The sequence below is a fragment of the Fukomys damarensis genome, unplaced genomic scaffold, assembly GCF_012274545.1.
Source record: "Fukomys damarensis isolate Sample0158 unplaced genomic scaffold, DMR_v1.0_HiC HiC_scaffold_16, whole genome shotgun sequence".
NCBI lineage: Eukaryota > Metazoa > Chordata > Mammalia > Rodentia > Bathyergidae > Fukomys > Fukomys damarensis.
Window position 1 is genome coordinate 28,963,482 of NW_022900928.1, and position 6,531 is coordinate 28,970,012.

The following is a 6,531-nucleotide window of genomic DNA, read 5'->3' on the forward strand; positions in this document are numbered from 1 at the left end:
TGTTTTCTCTCCGTGACATTATTGTACCATGTCAGACTTTTGTATATTCCTAGACAAATAAATGGAAAAAAGAACCCTCTGTGCATGATTGCTGAGCTCCATCTGCACCCTGCCACGACACTTGGGGATGCCTAGGGCCCCTGCTGGGCTGCCTGTTGCACCCTCTGGTATGCTTGTTATCAATGGCTGTGTGACAAATTACTTCAAAACATAGCAGCCTCAAACATTTTTCTCTCACAATCTGTAGAGTTGGGAGTTGAGACTTAGCTGGATCCTCTATTCCCGGTGTCTGCTAAGGCCACCGTCATCATCTCAAAGTCTAAGGGATGGAGTATCCCTTGCAAGGCCCTTCCTATGGTTGATGGCAGCATTCACTTCCTTACTGGCTGTTAACCAGAGGCCGCTCTTAGTTCCTCGCCGCGTGCATTTGTCCACAGGGCAGCTCAGGTTTCAGCTGGCTGCATCAGAGTGAGCAAGGAGAGCCAGTGCCCAAAGGGAAGAGTATGTGAGCAAGATGGAAGCCACAGTCCTTTAAAACCTAATCATGGAAGTGATATCAGCATTGCCATATTCTGATCATTAGATGTGAGTGTCTAGGTCCAGCTCATGATTTAGTGATCACACAAGGAGGAGGTAAACACCAAGAGGCAGGGCTGCTGTCCTGCTGGGAATCCTAGAATGGCCGAAGGCAAAGGGTCCTTACAAGTCACCAAAACCGTGTTCCCTGCCTGTGACCCCAGCTGTACCCATGGCCGGCTGTGCCCCAAGTGGTCACAGACCTTGGAACCTTCCCCAGCTGAGACCAAAGGATCCCTCCCAGCCTCCTCACCATGGGAATGCCCATCCTGCCGTTTGCCAGTCCTCCGCCTTCATGTTAGAAGCAAGCTGTGAATGCTGTGGAGACAGACAGTGGAGACAGCTGAGGATACCTAGGGTGGTCAGGGCTGTGACAGGAACACCTCTAACCCAAGCAAGGATACCTGACTGAGTACAGGGTACTGAGCTGGGCCTTGAAGGTTTGAGGTTTTCTAGGAAGAGAGGAGGAGATGGGGGCTGAAAGAAGAGGTAAGGGGGAGGAGTCTGTGACTGAACCAGGCTGAGAAAGGAAGGAAATTAGTTGGTTTCCCCCAGAAAGTTTCTAGGTGGCCAGGAGGGCAGAGCAGGCCTCAGGACACCGCTCAGGACAGAGCGCAGTCATTTAGGTGGAGGCCAGACCTTTTTCTGGCTGACCTGACTGGATTATAACCTAAGCAGAGTCCTAGCCCTAATTTAGGGCACCCCCGAAACAGAGGCTGTTATTCTCAGGTTGTGAATTGTGAATGACTTCTGTGTACCAGTGGACTCAGCCATCTCTGCCTAAGGAAAACATCAATAATAGCTGGCTCCCAGCCCCAGCAGGACCCCCTCACCCAGGGCAACGTATGTCTAGCAGCAGCCTTCCAGAGAAGAGGGCAGGCCAGCCCTCTCCAACGCTGTGCCTCAGGGACTCTAGGTAGATGGTGTGAATGTTGCCTCGGGGCTTTTTACCTTGGGAAGATTTTGCCCTGGGTAGTGGTGGTGGTGGTGGTCATGGTGGTGGTGAAGCTGCAGTCTCAACCTGAAAATTGTCATTTCCATGATTCTGTCTGTAGTTCCCAGATTTACCACAAGGGGGCACTAAGGACGTAGGCAGTCTAAGGGTTATGCTGCTGGCTTTTCTGAGCTTCTCCCATTTTGACATGTATCCAGCCCCTAACCTGGGCTAGCAACTAGAGGTAGTCGAATCAAGGATTAACACATGCTTAGCACTAGGCCAAAATTCAAATCATCCACCTAGAATAAATACTCCTAATCTGGGCAATGGCATAGAAGGCCAAGGGATTTGGCTCTAATCACACAGCAGATCAACATTTACTGCATGCTTCCTTTTGATAAGGCTTGAGAGGTTTCCAAGAGGGATGCCCAATGTTCCTAGGTTTTGAACATAATTAGGCAGGACTGTAAAGCGGTCACCTGTGTTCAAAACCTTTGTCATCTGTTGCACCGTTTGGGTCTGGTCATTAGGCTGCCCGCCCATCGCAGAAGCAGCCCTCTCGTCACACTGGACACTTCTATCTTCCTCCCCCTTGCCCCACTTCCATGCCTGCCCACTCATGCTCTTGCTGAAGTGTCTCTCAAAAAAGTCCCTCTTTTCTCATTCCTAAAATCATGTACTAACCAATGTGGGCTCCAGCCCAAGATACTGAAAATGCCACCTGCGTTACACATGACGTAACCTCTGTGAGCCTCAGCTTCTGCATCTGTAAAATGGGCATAGTCTCGGATCCTGAATAACTGAAATAAGAGGTATCTAAATATACCGTATATAAATTAAAAATTTATCCCAGGGCTTGGCCCATAGCCCTCACCAGGCAACAGTAGATATGAGCGTCACCCTTATCTGCTCTCCTTGACCCAGCAGACTGAGCTCCTGTTTCCAGGTTCCCTTCCAGCTCTCTATTACTGCAGCTGGCAAGAGCACCTTTCTTTTAGTTCTTTTTTTTTTTTGAGATTATAATTCATATACCACAAAAGTACTCCCATTTTAAAAAGCATACCCCTGCAGTATTTTGACAAAGTTGTGCATCAATCACCAATTTCTAATTCCAGAACATTTTCGTCAGCTCCCAGAGAAGCCTTATGCCCATTAATAATCACTCCCCCTAGCTCTCTGCCTAGCTCCCGGATAATCGCTAATCTATTTTCTCACTATGTTTATGCCCATTCCGGACATTTCATATAAGTGGAATCATACAACAGGTGACCTTTTATGTCCGGGTTTCACTTCAGACATGTGAGATACATCCTCATTGTAGCGTGGATGATGAGAGAGAGGGAAAGAGAGGGAGGGAGGGAAGGAGAGAGACAGAGAGGAAGAGAAGGAGGGAGGAAGGGAGTGGGGCGGATGTATACACACTCCCGGAAAGGAAAAATAGTATGATGTTTTCCCAACAGTTGGTGTTACTCACGTGGAGACCCTGTGGAGAAAACTCACTACACTGCCACCCTCAGAGAAGATAGTGAAAATGCATGTGCAGCAATCTCAGTGACCAAGGTTATCCAAGCAGCAGTTTGCTGTACTAATAAATTTCCGGAAGCTCATGGCCACCACTTTGAGCACCTCTGGCAACTGTAGAGACCAAAAAATAACTTGTATTAATCTCATGATATCTCAATAAATGTAGTAACAGCTAAAGCAGGCGCTTCAGGAGGAGCATGAGTGGGCAGGCACGGAAGTGGGGCAAGGGGGAGGAAGATAGAAGTGTCCAGTGTGACGAGAGGGCTGCTTCTGCGATGGGCGGGCAGCCTAGCGAGCAGACCCAAACGGCGCAACGGGTGACAAAAGTTTTGAACACAGATGACCGCTTTACAGTCCTGCCTAATTATGTTCAAAACCCAGGAACATTGGGCATCCCTCTTGAAAACCTCTCAAGCCTTATCAAAAGGAAGCATGCAGTAAATGTTGATCTGCTGTGTGATTAGAGCCAAATTCCTTGGCCTTCTATGCCATGTCAAATATATATTATGGTCATATATATATATATATCATCAAATATATATTGTATCACTTGTCCTATGAAGCAAAATAGTTTTAATTTGATACAATCAAATTTATCTGTTTTTTGTTGTTGGGTCTATTTTTTTGTGTTCTAAGGAAACCTAGCTTCATTCTAAGTCTCAAATATAGACATACCTCATTTAAGGACCAAGTTCCATTCTTGTGACTAGGTGACTAGGTTGTTAAATGAATTGGTCATCAAAGAAGGAATTATACATACTGTGCTTATGCTTATGTTTTCTTTTAAAGATTGTGTAGTTTTCAGCTCTTACCCTTAGATCTCCAGATTATTTTGAGTTAATTTCCATACATGGCTGAGGTGGGGTCCATCTTAATTCTTTTGCATGTGGGTATCCAGTGATCTAACGCCATTTGTTGAAAAGATTAGTCCTCTTATTGAGTTGTCTCAGTACTCTTTTGACTATAAATGTGAGAGTTTATCTCTGGATTTCCACTTCTGCTGGTCTATATTTCTGTAGTTATGCTGGCACCACCATTCTTTTTTGTGGTGCCAGGCACTGAACCCAAGGCTTGATGTGTGCTAGGCAAGTGCTCTACCCGTGAACTACACCCCTACATCTGTCACACAGTCGTAGTTTTGTGATAAATGTTGAAACCGGGAAGTACCCGTTTTATCCCCTTTATCACAATAATTTTGGATGTCTTGTGTCCCTTGCATTTCCATATGAATTTTAGGATCAGCTTGCTTGTTAATGACTGCAGATAAAGGCCTCTGAGATTGTGATGAGAATTGCATTAAATACATGGTATTCACTTTGGTGAATTTGGCTATCATAATATCAAGTCTAAATATCTTTCCATTTGTTTAGATTTTCTTTAATTTTTCTTCTTTTTGAGATAGCATCTCACTGTGTAGTCCAGGCTGACCTTAAATTCTTGCTCCTTCTTTAATTTTTGTTCCAAGTGTTGAGATTACTAAGCACGTACCATGGTAATCAGCTTTTTGACACTACTGTATATGAAATTGTTTCTTAATTTCATTTTTGTTCATGTTAGTGTGTAGAAATACAATTTTTTTGCATATTGATCAGGTTTCTTGCAACCTTGCTAACCACACATATTAGTTCGAATTGTTGCTGTACTTTGGATTTTGTATATAGATCATTCCATGTGAATGGTGAATAGATCATTTTATTTCCTTCCATCTAGATGCCTTTAGTTTGTTCTCTCTCTCACCAAATTATCCTGGCTAAAACTTCCAGTACAATGTTGAATGATAATGGTGAAGGCAGATATCTTTGTCTTGATTTCAAGAAGAGAAATCTTTGCTTTTAATCTTTTACTAGTAAGTATGATGTTAACTGCAAAATGCCATTTGTTCCCCAGGGGTTACAATTAACATGTTAAAGCCATCTAGTGTAGCTTAACCCCATCTTAATCTCTCTGTGTTTTGTACTGGGTGGTTTGAGAGAAAAGAGGGGCAGCCACACACAGGAATAGTATCGTAGGTTGAATGGGGTCACACAAAATGATACATACACATCCCAATCTTTCAGACCCATGAATATGACTTTATTTCAGGGAAAAAAGGGTTCTTTTCAGATATAATTAGGTTAAGGATGTCTCATTAAGATGAGGTAACTCTGGACTATAAGGTGGTCCTAAACCCATGATCAGTGTCCTTATTAGAGGAGAGGAGACTCGGGGGAAAGGGGTCAGGTCACAGGAGGATGGAGCAAGAAACTTGAGTTAGAAGTCATAAGCCACAGGATACTTGAAGCCACAGGAAATTCTAAGGGTCAAAAGATTCTCCCCAGAGCATTGTAAAAAAGCACAGCCTTTCTAACACCTTCATTTTGGACTTCTGGCCTCTAGAACTGTGAGAAAATAAATTTCTGCTGTTTTAGACCAGCTTAAGCTGATACAAACAATGGCCTTTAATGTATTTATACTACCTGACACAGAAGTTTTATCATTGGCTGGCATCTCCGCACAGATCAGATATTCCATTTTTCTTCAGTTAGGGCGGACTGCAAGTTTGGAACGCACCCTTCCTTAATGCGTCTGAGAGGGTGGAAAAGTTCCTATTTAATGAGTCATAATGAGAAGGCTAGAAGGAGAAAACTAGGGACTTCTCTTACGCCCTGGATTCAACCACAGTTTTTAGAACAAACTTATGCCACATATAGATTTACTTTTTTGTTGTTGTTGTTTTCTTTTTTTGTTGGTTGTCTCACTATGTTTCACAAGCTGGCCTTCAATTCCTGGGCCAAGCCACCCCACTGCCTCCCTTGAGACTATCAGCATATGCCACTGTGCCGAACTTTTCATAGTCTTGTTTCCCATGCAAGCTCTTTTTCATAATAGTTTTCACCACTTTCAGCTTACAGAATTTTGATTCTTATATTTCTGTCTGATTTTTTTATGCATAGACATGATTTTATCTCCTACTCTTTTATATAATGTCATAGTAGCACACATTTAAAGAGTTGTTTTGTTTAGTTCTAAAATATTATAATACAAAGCAAGTTCTTTTCAAGATTTCTACTTACTTTTGATGTAAACAGAAACATGAAGTTATTTTTCCCAATTAAACATGAATGACTAAATATACATATTGTTAATGGAGATACAACCTAATGAATGACATTTTTTTCATTCAATATATATGATATAAAAATGTATTTTGAAAACAAATATGACTGTTGTATAAGTAACATTTACTTCAAATATATGCAGTAACACTGTTTCCTCAAGAGGCAGTAGAATATAGGCTTAACATTGGAATTAGATCACATTAGAATTCCAGCTCAACACCAGAATGTGACCTTGGGCAAGTGACATGCTTGCCTTACCTTACCAATCTTGTTGTATTGTTGCTAGGATACCCAAACCTGACTGGTACATACCAACCTCTGAGCAAGTTAGTATTATTATTTTTTTAATCCAAGCTGTAGGGAGTCGAGTCCCCTCCTGTCCTCTGCTATAAAACT